Source organism: Dipodomys spectabilis, unplaced genomic scaffold (genome assembly GCF_019054845.1).
Source record: "Dipodomys spectabilis isolate Male_0828 unplaced genomic scaffold, ASM1905484v1 ptg000092l, whole genome shotgun sequence".
Lineage (NCBI taxonomy): Eukaryota > Metazoa > Chordata > Mammalia > Rodentia > Heteromyidae > Dipodomys > Dipodomys spectabilis.
The window spans coordinates 5,116,832-5,133,748 of record NW_024870769.1 but is presented as its reverse complement, the minus strand read 5'-3'; the positions used below and the strand labels follow the sequence as shown (position 1 = coordinate 5,133,748).

The 16,917-nt window shown below is 38.8% G+C and overlaps 1 pseudogene; it reads left to right on the top strand.

Moving 5' to 3' along the window:
* LOC122112107 overlaps positions 1 to 16,560 on the top strand; it is a 37,633-nt pseudogene extending 21,073 nt beyond the window's left edge.
* Positions 16,561 to 16,917: the final 357 nt, after the last annotated feature.

Sequence of the window (16,917 nt, the reverse complement as noted above, 5' to 3'; positions counted from 1 at the left end):
AACAGAAACATGAGTCAGTTTTGAGAATAGGTAGTAAAGAAAATAAAGGGCCTATATAGTCTTACAAGCTACTATATAATTCAGAGAAAAGCCATGCAAGGCTGCTGCTATGGATGGAACAAATGGTACACAATTTATCAATTTTATTTATTTATTTATTTACTTATTTGGTTGTGGGACCTGAACTCTGTCTCTCAGCTCTTCAGCTGTTCAGTGCACTTTACCACTTGAGTCACAGCGCCACTTCTGGCTTTTTCTGCTTATGTGGTGCTGGGGAATCGAACCCAGGGCCTCATGCATGCAAGGCAAACACTATACCACTGAGCCACCTTCCCAGCCCCAGTTTATCAATTTATATCTTACATTCTTGTGGATTAAGTATAATTTGTGTATTGATGTTGTAAAAAATGCCAAATGTCAAATATTCTGATGCCCTTTCAAGTAAGCATTTTGAGAATCTGTTGAAGATTTTCTGTTAAGCTGTGATTTATGGATGAATGAAAGGCAGATATTGTTTCTATAGTTAGATCAGGTTAATTTAATAATGTGTGTGTGTGTGCATATGTGTGTGCATATGCATGCAATGTGTAGTATATGTGTATTAGTAATGGGGCTTGAAATCAAGGCCTTAAGCTCTTACTTAGTTTTTTTTTTTTTGCTTAAGTCTAGTGCTCTGTCACTTGAGCCACATCTCCACTTCTGGTTTCTTGCTGGTTAATTGGAGGCTTTCCTGCTACTGGCTGTCCTTGAACCCTGATCTACAGATATCAGCCTCCTGCATAGTAAACAGGCATGAGCCACCAGCTGATGGTAGTGATCTTACTCTTTTTTTTTTTGTCAGTCATGGGCCTGAACTCTGGGCCTGGGCACTGTCCCTCAGCTCTTCAGTGCACAGCTAGGACTCTACCACTTGAGCCACAGCGCTACTTCCAGCCTTTTCTGCTTATGTGGTGCTGAGGAATCAAACCCAGGGCCTCATGCATGCAAAGCAAGCACTCTACCACTGAGCCACCTTCCCAGCCTCCCCATATATTTTTTTCTAAACACTCATTCCTATTATAAAGTTTAATTGGCAAATTAGGCATAGTGAGAGGTGAAAAATAACTAATAGCAAAATAGAAAAGTTATACTCTAATAAATGTTATGTGATTATGGTCTCTCTCAAAATATTTTATTGCACTATTCCTATTACAATGTGAAACCACACGATGTTTATGTGTGAAGATGAGGGAGAAGGGTATAGGCATTACAACATAACCTTAGGTAGTTATGTAAGGGTCATTTTAACAGAAACACAGTCAATCTGATAATCAAGACAGCTGCTAAGTAGCTACTAGGTTCATAGAGAGCACATTGTTATATATATTGAACATGATTCATGTTTTAGGCAGAAGTGAGCTAGACGGCACAATTTAAAACATATGTATTGTTTATTTATGAAATGTTTCATTAATGTTTTCAGATGACTGAAACTTGGACAATGAAACCTTAGGTAAGTGGAAAGTTCTGTAATTTATCTAAACTTGAACTGTCTGGTAGGCACTGCTGAACCAGGAATAATGTTTGTTGCAACAATAGCATTTTCATGTATTAGATTGCAAACATTCTTACATTATTCCAAATCAATACCTTTCTACTATTATTTGTCTAGGGTAGAATTTGGAATATAAAGGCTTAAAAATATAAAAGCCATCTAAAGCCAAGCACCAGTAGTTTATGCCTGTAATCCTAGCTCCTCAGAAGGCTGAGATCTGAGGTACATGATCAGAAGCCAGCCTGAGGAGGAAGGCAAAAAAGCTCAGGAACAATGCCCAGACCCTGAGTTCAAGCCCCTGAACTGACACATGTTAAAAAAATTCCATCTAAAATGGCAGGGTAAAGAAAATCTTAAGAAAACACCTGCATTAATGAAGTTAGCAATGAGGTATTAGTAAGTTAGTGACCAAATATTCATGCCTGTAATCCTAGCTACCCAGGAAGCTGAGGTTTGAGGATCATGGTCTGAAGCCAGCCTGGGCAGGAAAGTTCATGAGACTCTTATCTCCAATTAATCACCAAAAAGTCAGAAGTGGAGCTGTGGCCCAAAAGGTAGAGTACTAGCCTTGGGTAAAACAGCTAAGGGATAGCCTGGCACTGGGGGCTCACACCTGTAATGCTAGCTACTCAGGAAGCTGAGATCTGAGGACTGAGGTTCCAAGCCAGTGTCAGGCAGAAAAGTCTGTGAGACTCATCTCCAATTGACCAACAGAAAACTGGAAGCCCCATGATTGAAGTCAAGCCCAAGTACTAGCACAAAAAACACAAAAAAAGCTAGCAAGAGAAAGTTTTATTGTTTTTGTTTTTTCAGTTGTGGGGCATGAACTCTGGACCAGGGCACTGTCCCTGAGCTCTTCAGTTCAAGGCTAGTGGTCTACCACTTTGAGCCACAGCACCACTTCCAGTTTCCTGGTTGTTAATTGGACTACACAAGCTTTCCTGCCTGGGCTGGCTTTGAACTGTGATCCTCAGGGAAGTGGCGCTGTAGCTCAAGTGGTAGAGCACTCGCCTTGAGCTGAAGAGCTGAGGGACAACACCTAGGCCCAGAGTTCAAGCCCTACGACCAACCAAAAAAAAAAAAAGACCCAACCCTGAACTGTGATCCTCAGATCTCAGCCTCCTGAGGAGCTAGGATTACAAGCATAAACCACCAGTGCCCGCAAGAATGTTTTATTGTAAAGTAAATAAACATTTGATAAATGGCTGAAATGCATTTCCATTTAATTTAAATGTCTTATTTTTAAAAAAAGATTATTATTAACATATAACCACAAAGAGAAGGTATAACCACAAAGAGAGGTTTCATTGTGACATTTATACATGTACAGACATGTAACCTGATCAGACCGGCCCCTTTCATGTCTTTCTTTCATTCCCTTCTCTCTTATTAGAACAATTTCAAGAGGTTTTATATTTCTGTTTTCATACATGCATATAAAGGAGTTTGACAATATTCACCCCCATTCACATTCTCAGTTCCCCTCCATCTTCTACATAGTCTGGTTTATTTTAATGGTAAGTGATTCACTTCCTACTGATAATAGCAGCAATCCCCATGGTGAGTTACATTCTTGTGAGTGTTAATGGATCTCTATTCACTCATTTAACAGCTTGAAGATACACTTTTAGACATTAGACTGGCAATTAGTTTTTATTTCTAGTATTTTGTCAATGACTTGTGAAAAAGTGGGGTTCTTGCTATTACAATTGATATGTTGTTAGCACCTTACAACGTTTTAAAAGAAATTATTTTCTTGCAAATTCTAACTTGGAAATAATATATGTTTTTACATGCCACATGATGTTTGTTATTGGAAAGTTATCCTATTTTCCATGCTATTTACTAATGCATTTTAATATTTGAATAGTCTAACTTAAATTCCATAGTCAGTCATTTCAGTTATAATTTAAGAACTTGGTCTTTATATTAGTTTACATTCATTTCTCATTTTCACTGAAGGTTCTTAATATATACTTCATAATTTTTATCCAACCATTATTATTATTATTGTTATTACTATTACACATTTTGAAAGAAAAGCAGAGGTGATCTGTTCAGTGGCTTGCCAAAACCAATAGAACTAAGAGGAAGATTATAAGATTGTAGATTCAGTCCTTACCCACTAGAAATATTGTTAGTATATAATGATATACAACAGCTGTTAACCTTATGAGGCCTATAGAGAGGCATATGAGAGGGTCTGTGTTCTAAAATCAATACAAGCTGGGCTCTGGTGGCTGATACCTGTAATCCTAGCTACTCAGAAGGCTGAGATGGGAGGATCGTGGTTCAAAGCCATCCTGGGCAGGAAAGTCAGTGAGACTCTTATCTCCAATGACACACCAGAAAACCGGAAGTGGAACTGTGGCTCAAGTGGTAGAGTGCTCATCTTGATCTGAAGAGCTGAGGGACAGTGCCCAAGCCCAGATTTCAAGCCCCATGACCACCACCACTAACAACAAAAATAAATAAAATAAAAAAATAAAATAAAATAAATACAAAACAAAACCAAGATTTGATTCGAGAAGATCTTGCTAAAAGGAGACATTGAAAAGAGCTATTTTTCATTGTTATCTTAGTATACTTATAAGTAAATATTATAACTCCTTCCATTTCAAAATGCAAAATGGGCATATATTTTAAAGAAAACAACTCCATAATCTTACTTCTCTAACTTAACTGTTGATTGATCTATGAAGTGTGTTTTTGTCTGTTGATTGATTTTAAGCCTTTGCTCATACTTTCAAAATTTTGTTTTCATAATTTCAGTCATTTTACATATATATCTATAATTGTGTGTATATATACATACATACATCCCATATACTTGTATATATAGAGAGAAAGACATACAGACAGACACACATATGCATTCATGTACAAATTTTACCATGGTGTTTATAATTTTATTTTACATTTAAATTTAATGCCTAAGGATGCCTGTAAGTTGAAAATTCATAAACAAAGCCCAGGTCATTTGTCACACACTGAGAGTATTTTGAAACACAGAATATTTTGCTCAACTTTCTTGCTTTAATAACAAAAGCTTGCTGAAGTCATGCAATTTACTCATTAAGTACATTTGAAAGAAGAAGCCTAATACAGAAATTCCTATATGCCAGAATAGAACCAAGTAAGAACATGGCACTTGGTTAGAACTTGTAGTGTGGTAAAGAACTAAGACAGGGCTGGGAAGGTGGCTCAGTGGTAGAGCGCTTGCCTTGCATGCATGAGGCCCTGGGTTTGATTACTCAGCACCACATACGCAGAAAAAATAAAAAAGCCGGAAGGGGCGCTGTGGCTCAAGTGGTAGAGCACTAGCCTTGAGCTGAAGAGCACAGGGACCGCGCCCAGGTCCAAAGTTCAGGATCCACGACCGTACCAAAAAAAAAAAAAAAAGAACTAAGACAAATTGAGGTTTTAAAAATGGTCATTGTTATGTGGGCTGGGAAGGTGGCTCAGTGGTAGAGCGCTTGCCTTGCATGCCTGAGGCCCTGGGTTCAATTCCTCAGCACCACATAAGCAAAAAGAAAAAAGCCGGAAGTGGCACTGTGAGCGCTAGCCTTGAGCTGAAGAGCTGAGGGACAGCGCCCAGGCCCAGAGTTCAGGCCCCACGACCGGAACAAAAGAAGAAAAAAAAAAGGTCATTGTTATGTGAGATTCTGGGTAGGTTGTTGTTGTTGTTTTGTCTGTCACCGGGCTTGAACTCTGGGCCTAGGCGCTGTCCCTCAGCTCTTCAAATCAAGGTGAGCGCTCTACCACTTGAGCCGCAGCACCACTTCTGGTTTTCTGATGGTTTATTGGAGAAAAGAGTCTCATAGACTTTTCCTGCCCAGGTTGGCTTTGAACTATGATCCTCAGATCTCAGCCCCCTGAGTAGCTAGGATTACAGGTGTGAGCCACTGGCTCCAGGCTCTGGGTAGGTTAAAAGAAGGAATCTAGGCAGACATTCCATGGTATACAAGAAACTAAGTATATTTTAAAGTTTCCTTGTGGGGATCAGATTTCTCAAAAGGTATGCAAGCCAGGCCCTAGCGGCTAATGCTTGCAATTTTATTTACTCAGGAAACTGAAATCTAAGTAAGGATTGTGGTCCAAAGCCATTCAGGGGAGAAAAGTCTTTGAGGTTCTTTTTTTTTTTTTTTTTGACTTTCCTGCCCGGGCTGGCTTTGAACCTCTATGCTCAGATCTCAGCCTCTTGAGTAGCTAGGATTACAGGCATGAGCTAGGAGCTCCCGGCTTCTTTGAGATTCTTATCTCCAACTAATCACCAAAAAGCCAGAAGTGAAGCTGTGGCACCAAGAGATGGAGCATCAGCCTTGAATGAAAAAGCTAAGGAACAGTGGCCAGGCCCTGAGTTCAACCCCAGGACCAGCACCAAAAAGAAAAATAAATAAATAAAAAGGCATGCAAGGCACAAACCCAAAGAATCCAGAAGCATGTTTATTTGGTCAGATTGGCCTTCCATAGCCTTTGTCTCAGGACTTAAAAATCGGTTGCAGGGTTTTCTTATTTATAAGTGACCTAACAAGAACCTGGCAAGGTCCTGAGCCAGTGACTGAAGTTCCCATTCAAATTCAGTGGATAAGAACACTGAAGGATACCAGTGGCCTATAGGAACAAGAACAAAGTGCTGTTGGGGCTAGCCACTCAAAAGGGATAAACTGAGCTTCTTGTAGAGAATGAAGTCCCTGTTGTCTAAGATGGAAAGTAATTGTGGAGATATATGTCAGCGTTGAGCTCAGAGATGCTAGTAGAAGCAGCAGAGGTGAAAATGGAGTGGAATGCTAGTGAACTGTGGAGAGATAATAGAAGAGGATGGGGCCATGGAAGGAATGGATTGTTTGGATGCGGCTAAAAGATATTGTATGTATATATATATATATCTGGGCCTGGGTGCTGTCCCTGTGCTCTTCAGCTCAAGGCTAGCGCTCTACCACTTGAGCCACAGTGCCACTTCCGGCTTTTTTTCTTTTTGTTTATGTGGTGCTGAGGAATCAAACCCAGGGCCTCAGGCGTGCAAGGCAAGCGCTCTACCACTGAGCCACCTTCCCAGCCCCTATACTGGATATTTTAAATGTTCTTAAAAATTAAAATAAAAACTAAGAAAATTTTTTTGTTTCAGGAAATTCTAGGGTAAAAATTATCTGAGACCTCCATTAAAGAAGGGCAAATCTTTGGCCATAATAATTATTATACTAGGAATATGAAAACTTTAGTTTTATTATTTTTAGTTACTGTTTTTTTTTCTTTTTTTCTTTCTGTCTTTTCTTGTCTTTTTCTTTTTCTTGTTTCCTTTTTTTTTTAAATTTAGTGTTGGTCTTGTGGCTTGAACTCTGGGCCTGGGCATTGTTCCTTGTTTGTTCAAGGTTAGCACTCTACAATTTTGAGTCATAGTCCCACTTTCAGTTTTTCTTAGTGGTTAATTAGAGATAAGAGTGTCACAGACTTTCCTGCCCCAGGTGGCTTTGAACCACAATCCTCAGATCTCAGCCTCCTAGCTAGAGTTACAGGCATAAGCTGCCAGCCCGGACTTCAAAGTCACTTTCATTATTTTCTTAAAAAAAAATAAGAAAGAATAGAAAAGGCTTTCTGTACCTCTACTCAAAAGATAGAAATGTTAAGTGGCTCATGCCTGTAATCCTAGCTACTCAGGAGGCTCAGATCTGAGGATCAGCTTTGAGAGACACTGTCTTTCTTTGAGGAGAGAAAAAGAAAGATTAGGGATTGTAGGCTCAGGGCTCCTCTTCTATAATACCATCTACTGTGTGTGCAGGTACCTCCTGGTCTTTATGTGTTACCTTGTGGGGCTTGAGACTTGGAGAACTGGTGCAAGCAATTGAAGATGTTCTGGCTTCTGCTGTTGCTATGAATAATAGCACTGGTATGAGAGTCTCATAGCTTCTGCCAGACTCCATGGAACGAGTAGCTAACTTGTTAGTAAATAGGGTAAAGACTCAAACTCTTCACAGGACTTGTCACCTGCTATAGTGCATAAGTCTATTATATAAATCCCTGCACAAGATTGGAGCATTGGTTATTAGAACAAAATAATAATATTAATTACTGCTACTAACCTTTAAGCTAGAACAAATTAATCTTCAATCCTTGTGTCATTTTATTAGCACTAGAAAATTTGCCATAGAGTTTGACTTCTGAGGATAATTCTCTTCTTGTGCTTGCTATAAAAGCTCATTTAATTAGAAACAGATGACTTCTTTTTTAAAATACATTTTTATTGTAAAAATACTGTACAGAGGGGTTACAGTTACATGAGCAAGGTAATGAATACATTTCCTATCAAGCATTGTTGCCTCCTCCTTTGTTTTTCCCCTACCCTCCTTTTCCTCCCACCTCCACAAATACATCTCCCCCCTCCTCACCTAAATTGCAAAGTTCATTTTTCAACATAGTGTCTTGTACATCTCATTGTTACAATGGGTCAACCTGTATCCCTATTTAAGCATTTTGTTTTTTCTCTTCCCCTGCCGAAGCTAGAGAAGTATATAAACAAGATGCAGGGCACTGACATCAAATACAGTGAAAACAGGGGTAATACCATGGGGAAGGAACATACAAAGAAACAAAAAAATCACATGGTACATTATGTTTGCATTTGTGTGTGTTTAAGAGAGAGAGACAGACAGAAACAGAGACAGAGTGTGCTGGTACTGGGGCTTGAACTTGAGTATTCTATGAATACTCCTCTTGTTATTAATTAAATTGAAATTTCATTTTATGCATTTAAGCTTTTTGAAAAAACAGTCTATGGGCCGAGCATGATGCTTACACCTGTAACCCCAATTACTCAGTAAGTGGAAATTGGAAGGACTAAGGTTTGAGGCCATTATAGGTAAAAAGATACTGAGACCATATCACAACAAATAATCCAGGAATAGTGGCTCACATCTATGCTCCCACCTACATAGCATGAATAAGTGGGAAGACTGAGACTGGCCCAGGCAAAAGAAATGAGATCTTATCTGAGAAATAATGTAAAGCAAAAAGATCTAGAGGCATGACTCAAGTAGTAAAGCATTTGCCTAACAAGTATAAAGTCCTGAGCTGGTATCCCAGTTCTGCCATATAAATAAATAAATAATCAAATGAATAAATAAATGAACAAATAAAATAATAATCTATATCCTTTAAGAGAGGCAAAAATCAAAGACAGACATTACTTCTAGTCTAATTAATATCAAGTTGTTTCAATTCATGTAACTCTTAATCAATAATTAAATTATAATTAAAAACAAATTATATTGTATCTCAGTGCAAAACTCTATTGTATTTTCATAACTATTGTTGTATTATGCATTTATTTCTTTTTTTTTTCCAGGACTGAGGACCGAACCCAGGGCCTTGCACGCGCCAGGCCGGTGCCCTTCTGCTGAGCTAAACCCCCAGCCCCTATGCATTGATTTCTTAAAATGATGTAACATACTTTGAATTTACAAAATGTGTGGCTAAAATTTTCTCTTCTAGAAGCATGTTATAATTTCAAGAAGCATGCGATAAAATGTGCCAAATTCCAAACTTCCCATTCTCTTACTGTAATTTAACCCAGGCTTTTTTTCCCTTTAATTTCTTGAACTTTTTTTTTAACCACTTCTAAATATTTCAGAACAGAGGCATTCTCTTACAAGTCATAATATTTTAAGGTGGTAGATAATTGCAGTGATATACAATGCACACTAATGATGACATTTAGCACTTAAGCCCTGCTTTAAGAACATTAACCAATTTATTCACATAGCCCCCCTGTGAAGCAGTAACTAGCATTGTCTTCACTTTTGCAATGAGAAAATGTGCACACAGAAGCTGGTTGACTGTCCGGCTTTAAAGCTAGTGAGATCTTGAATATAGTGACAATTTTCCTGAGTTCAAATCTGTATGTCCTTAGAAAAGATATCTATTTTTCCCCCAACTCCTGGGGCTTAAACTCAGGTCCTGAACTCTGTCCCTGAGCTTTAGTGCTCTACCACTTGAGCCACAGTGATACTTCTGGCCTTTTCTGAGTAGTTTATTGGAGATGAGAGTCTCACAGACTTTCTCTGTCCCATGCTGGCTAGGAACCTCAATCTTCAGATCTAAGCTCCCTGAGTAGCTAGGATTGCAGGTATGAGCCACCAACGCCTGCAATTATAAGAAATTATGAAATTTCTTATAAAAAATGGAAGTCTTTCTAGGCACCAGTGGCTCATGTCTATAATTATACTACTTAGGAGGCTGAGATCTGAGGATCCTAGCCAGTCAAATCCCCAACAGTCTTCAATTAACCAGTGAAAAACTAGAAGTGGAAATGTAGCTTAAGTAGTAGAGCACAGCTTTGAGTGAAAAGTCTAAGCAAGATATTAGGCCCTGAGCTCAAGCTCCAGTACCAGCACACTCTGTCTCTGTCTCTCTCTTAAACACACACATATGCAAACAGAAGTCTATAAGTCAATGGTTTCTAATTAAATGACCTTTCATAGCAAGCACAAGAAGAGAATTATCCTCAGAAGTCAAACTCTTGCAAACTTTCTAGTGCTAATAAAATGACACAAGGATTGAAGATTAATTTGTTCTAGCTTAGTAGCAGGAATTAATGTCATTATTTTACTCTAATAACCAAGCCTCCAATTCTAAAATATTGGAACATTTCATATCAAATCAATACATGGTTTATTTAATATCAGTTAACTTGTAAATTACCCATCTTTGAGTAACAATGAATATGTTAAACTATTTATTTATCCTGTGTGTCTAATTCTGTAATATTCATAGGAAGGTGGCTTGTTGGAATGCGGTATGAAATTGTGACTAGAATCAGGCCAAAAGATTCTTCTGGGAATTGAGCATTTCTTGCACTAATAAATTGAGCTAATTAGCCACCATGCCTATTACAGTGTGGCACAACTTGACAATTGCTTTTCAATAAGTCAATTATGTTTCTGTGTCACTAGTTTAACAAACATTTATTGAACACCTACAATATTCAGACATGTATTAGATAGATGCTGGTACACAGGTAGAATAGCTATACTTTTTATCCTTGAAGGAACTAGCTGGGTGCTGGTGGCTCATGCTTGTAATTGTACCTACTCAGGAGTCTAAGGTCTGAGGATCACTATTTAAAACCATCCTAGGAAGGAAAGTCCATGAGATGCACTAGTTAGCCTGCAAAAATCTAGAAGTGGAGGTATGTGGCAACAGCCTTGAGTGAAAAAGGAACAATACTCAGGCCCTGCATTAAAGTCCTAGGACCAGTGCAAAAGGAAGGAAAGAAGGAAAGAAAGAAAGAAGAAGAAAGAAAGAAAGAAAGAAAGAAAGAAAGAAAGAAAGAAAGAAAGAAAGAAAGAAAGAAAGAAAGAAAGGGAAGGAAGAAAGGAAGAAAGGAAGGAAGGAAGAAAGGAAGAAAGGAAGGAAGGAAGAAAGGAAGGAGAGAGAGGAGAGAGAGGGAGAAAAAAAGTTAGACACTTACCTGTAGTTGGTATCTTCTAAATTCCCCACTTGTGAATTGTAATACATGGTTTTGTATTTTAATCATATTTTTGCTCAAAAAGTTAGGGTGAATATCCAAAAATGAAACAGTCAAGCCACTGTGCAGGAACAAGTTGTCTAGTCAGCGCGTCACCGTTTCTCCTTTTCATAAAATGTAACCCATGTAAGCAAGGCACTAGTCTCACGCTTGTAATGCTAGCTACTCAGGAGACTAAGATCTTAGGATAGAGGGTCAAAACCACCCCAAGCAGAAAAGTATGTGAGATTTATCTCCAATTAACTGCCAAAAAGTGCAGAAATGGAACTGTGGCTCAAGTGGTAGAGTGCTAGCTGTGAGCAAAAAAAGCTCAGGGACAGTGCCCAGGCCCTGATTTCAAGCCCCAGAACCAGTACTCAGGTTCGCGCATGTGCCCACCCATACATACACACACATACATGCATACATCCAATGTAATCCATGTAAAGAAAATGCTGCATTTCGCCAGAATAAGTTCTGGTCTAGCTTTGTCACATTTTATCTTTTCTTTAAGTAGCATCGCTAAAGGCTCTTGTCCTTCACCTGATTTGGGCACTTGATATGGCATCTGGGTCAACTAGAAGTGAGTATACAGTTTCGATGAAAAGCACAATTAACATGGTCATGTAAAATAGGTGTTTTGTTTTGTGTTTGCAGATTCTGGGTTTAAACTCAGAGCCTCAAGTGTGTAAGCATTTTACTACTAGATAGAATCTTGGGTTTTGCTGGGCTAGCCTCCAATCAAGAGCTTCCTACCTATGTTGGTCTCATAACTGAGAGTCACAGATGTGACTAAACACACTGTTTATTCAGATGGAGTCTTGAGAGCTTTTTACATGTGCTGACTTTGAACTTGAACACCCCTTACCATTACTTTCTACATAGCTGGGATTATAAACGTGAGGCATCTCACAGTTTGTTTTTTTTTCTTTTAAATTCAAATGTTCTAATAGGAAGTTTTTGGTTTGGAATAAATTCAAAGACTGGATTTCTTTTCTCAGTAAAGATTACTCTCTACTAAGTTAACCATTATAGGTATTACTAAAGAGATGTGCTTTAAAACTACATGGAAAACCTTATATGGTAGTGCACTCCTGTAATGCCAACATTTAGGGAGCTAATGCATGAGGATCATGAGTTCAAGACCCATCTGGGCTACCTAGTGAGACTCTAGGCCAAAAACAAAACGAACACCAAAAAAAAAGTACATGGAAAATACTTGGAAATGAAAGGTAATACAAAAACCCTAATGTTTGAAATGTGTTTTGATAGAATGAGATTTATTTTTATTTTTTATGTTTGCCAGTCCTGGGGTTTGAACTCAGGGCCTGGGCTCTGTCTCTGAGCTTCTTTTTCCCAAGACACGCACTCTATCACTTGAGCAACAGCATCACTTCCAGCTTTTTCTGTGTATGTGGTACTGAGGAATCAAACCCAGGGCTTCATGCATGCTAGGCAAGCACTCTATCACTGAGCCACATTCCCAGCCTAGAATGAGATTTTTTTTTTAAACAAATAATAGATATTCAATTTTCTTCCTGTTCTTTTTAAAGTTTTTTGCAGTATAAAAACATTTAGTATAGTGGACTACCCTAGAAAAACTTGTTAACCTTAACATTTAATGAGGATCTAAGAAAATGTTTAAGCCTGTTGAACACTTGGGCAAATATAAATCCTTCAAAAGATCTTTAGTTGAGAAGAATAGGGCTTAGAAGCAAAAGTGAGAGGTAGTGGCTGCTTCTGAAATAGTTCTAAAAAAATTAGCATTTAAGTCTCACCTACAAAGCTAGATGATAGTACCTCACAGTGGGTTCAGCCAGCCTTTGTGCTGAAAGAAAGAGAAATGCCTTTCTATTAACTGGTTTTGAAACTATTGAGGTTACTTTTATTGGTGACAGTCCTGGGGTTTGTCCCTGAGCCTTTATGCTGAAGACCTTAGCTCTACTACTTGAGCGACAGCTCCACTTCCACCTTTTTGGTGGTTAATTGGAGATAGGAGTCTCACAGACATACCTGACCAAGCTGGCTTTGAACCAAGATCCTCAGATCTCAGCTTCCTGAGTAGCTAGGATTGCAGACATGAGCCACTGGTGCCCAGCGAGGTTACTTTTTCCTACAGGCAGAAGAAATCTGGCTTAAATAGTTTCTTGGTTGTCTAACAAGGACTGCTTTGAAATACAAGCTAAACTAATTTAATCATTTTTATTTAAGAAAATAAGTGGCATACAATAATGAACTGATACAATTTACATTTTATATGGATTTTAAATGCAGATCAAAGTTTATCTTTCTTATTTTAAAAGTTATATATAATATTCAGAAAGTACAAAGTAATAAACATATTTTTTATTTTTCAAAGTAATATGCAATGTTTGGAAAACACAAAAAAAATTAAAAAAGAAATAAAAGATGTTCATTATTTTCTTCTTCCTTAGCAATGATTGTTAGTACGTTGCCTTGCTTCAGTCTGATTTTTTGTAAGTAGATATTTCCTTTTCATATGCTGTTAAACTAGATGCATAATTTTGACACTAAATGTCTTAATCTGAATCCTATATTTAAACGTTCCTCATGTTTATTATTGCAGGGCCGTAAAATAATTTTTGTGGTTTAGAAACGGCTGTGTAGTATTTTGTGGAGTAATTTGCTTTGTCATGCTTTTTGTTGCATGTTGATTTTACTTCACACTTTATTTTTTGTAAATGCTGTTTAAACACCGTTGCTCTTTAAAATACTGCAAAACTGTAAAGCTGCTTTAAAATACTGTAAAACACTTTTACCTTAGGAATGTTAATTGAAAGTATAATTAGAAAATAAGAACAATAAAAGGACAACTTTAAGGCTCTTGGTAAAAATAATGTTAAATTGCTGGCTATGAACTATGCACAACACACTGTGGTCTCATGGCTGTGTCCCCTCCCCCCAATCCACACACTGAACCCTAATTTCCAATGCAATGATGTTAAGAGGGGAGGCCTTGGGGAGATATTTAGGTCAGAAGGTTTTGTCCTTATGAATAAGATTAGTGCTCTTATTATAGAGGCTTGATGAAGCCTTTCTGTCCTGCCTTATACAAAGGCAGAGGAAGGCATCTTCCATGAAGCAGAGAGCCCTCACCAGATGCCAGATTTGCTGGGGCCTTGATTTTGGACTTTTCAATGTTTGGAACTGTGAGTGAGCAATACATCTTCGTTGTCAGAAAACTTTTGTATTTATTATCTGATCTGATAGCATGATAAACTCCACTTAAGCAGGATGGATATACTCATTTGATGGACAAGGAAACTGAGTCACATAAACTATGAATGCATTCATCAGCCTCACTCCTTCGACCTCGAACGTTTTGGGTTAGGAACTGTGTGAAGTGCAAAAGAAATGAATTCAAAGTTTAGTTGAAAAGAGATATAAAATAGCCTAGCAGAAGCTATAAAAAGACCAAAAGGCAATGAACAGATTTTCCTGTTGGCTTTTTGTTTGTTTTGTTTTTGCCTGTATTGGGGCTTGGATTCAGGGTCTTATTCTCTCCCTTTAGCTTTTTATTCAAGGCTAGTGCTCCACCATTTGAGCCACAGCTCCACTTCTGGCTTTTTATTGGTTAATTAAAGGTAAGAGTCTCATAGTCTTTTTCTGCCCAGGTTGGCTTTGAACAGTGATCCTCAGATCTCAGCTTCCTGAGTAGCTAGGATTACAGGCGTGAGACATCCAGCTAGATAGATAGTCATCTATCTTCCCTTCCTTCCTTCCTTCCTTCCTTCCTTCCTTCCTTCCTTCCTTCCTTCCTTCCTTCCTTCCTTCCTTCCTTCCTTCCTTCTTTCTTTCTTTCTTTCCCTCTCTCTCTCTCTCTCTCTCTCTCTCTCTGTGTCTCTGTCTCTGTCTGTCTCTCTCTCTCTCTTTCTTTCTTTTTTTTCTGTCTGTCGTGGGGCCTGGGTTGTCCCTGAGCTCTTCAGCTCAAGGCTAATGCTCTACTACTTGAACCATGGCACCACTTCCAGCCTTTTCTGCTTGTGTGGTGCTGAGGAATTGAACCCAGAGCCTGGTGCATGCAAGGCAAGCACTCTACCACGGAGCCACCTTCCCAGCCCTGGATATTCATATTTCTTCTCAAGCTAGAATGAAAACTTCCTGAGTTGGAAAGTGGGAGGGAGGTGAGGGTAAGGAGGTGGGGGTGGTAGGGTCTGTATGTGGTTGGGCAGGGATGAAAAGCTCTTCCAGGAGGCATGGAAGATAAGAGGGGTGGGGAGGAGGGGTTTGGCAGGCTATTTCAAATAGAGCAAGCAAAGAATGCAGGAAAACTGAAATTTGAAGAATGATTTTATCTAAATAAACTATCTCTTTGTATGTATATTTTAGAAGTATATTGATCTTCTTTTCCAATTGGAATTATGGAGGGTTCTGAAAGAAGTAAAAGAAGGCCCTGTTGTCCTGAAAACTTCTAAGAAAAGGTGAAGGGTATCACATGCCTGTAATCTCAGCAACTCTGGAGGTAAAGATAGGAGGATTGTGGTCCATGGTCACTGTGGAGACCTTATCAGAAAACAAGCCTGCCTAACAAACTGGAAACCCTGAATTTAATTACCAATACTGAAGAGAAAACAAAGTGTTTTGCAGAGCTGAAAAAGTAAAGATCAAACAAGTGAGAAATAATTTTGCCTCAAAGATGATTTGAAAGACAAAAAGGTTATCTATGAAAAATCTACCCCCCCCCCATGCCTGTGGCTCATGTCTGCAATCCTAGCTTCTTAGGAGGCTCTGAGATCTGAGAATCACAGTTCAAAGCCAGCCCAGGTAGAAAAATCTGTGAGACTCTTATCTCCAATAAACTACGTAGAAAAAGCTGGAAGTGACTTTGTGGCTCAAGGAGTAGAGCATTAGCTTTGAGCCTGAAGAGGCTCAGGAATGGTACCCAGGCCCTGAGTTCAAGGCCCTGGACTGGCAAAAATAAAATCTAGGCATTAGCACCAGGGATGTCTGTCTGTCTGTCTGTCTGTCTGTGTGTCTTTCTCTCTTCAGATATACAACACTGAGGTTTGAAAGACTGGTAACTTCTTTGTACCTGTAGAACCCAAATGGTCATTTGTCATCATGGTGAGATATATCCATGGAGGGGACCAGAAAATGTGCTGTAAATTCATGGCTTTCACTAGCTCTTCAGTGGCACTGTTATGAAGTCAACAAGGCTTCAATGAACATATCCAGGATTCTGCAAGCATATATTGGGTGGAAGGGCCCAAACCTGAAGTTGGTAATGAACTTATCTATATGTGTGGTTATGGCAAAATCAATAAGAAGTGAATTGCCTTGACAGATACCACTTTGCTTGCTTGATCTCTTGGTAAATAATGTATTTGCATGAAAGATCTGATTCATGAGATCTATACTCTTGGAAACACTTCAAAGAAGCCAATGACTTCCTGTGGCCTTTCAAAGTATCTTCTTCATGCAGGAAAATAAAGAGATCACCCATTTTGTAGAAAGCAGACATGATGGCAGCAGGGAAGACCAAATCAACATGGTCAGTATCTAGATGCACTAAGGGGTTGGGCTGTGGTGTTTTTGTAATGTGTTAATAAAACAGTACTACTCAAGCTAGGCACTGGGAGCTCACACCAGTAATCCCAGATAATGAGGAGCCTGAGTTCTGAGGATTACAGTTCAAAGCCAGCCCAGGCAGGAAACTTGTGAGACCCTTATCTGCAAATAACTAGCAAAAAATGAGAAATGGAGCTGTGGCTCAAGTGTAAAGTGCCAGGCTTGAGTGAAAACTATGTAAGGGACAGTACTGAGGCCCTGTGTTCAAGGCCTAGTATAAAGTGTGCACAGGCACGCGTGCATGCACGTGTGCACGCATACACACACAGACAAACACACTACTCTCAAATGT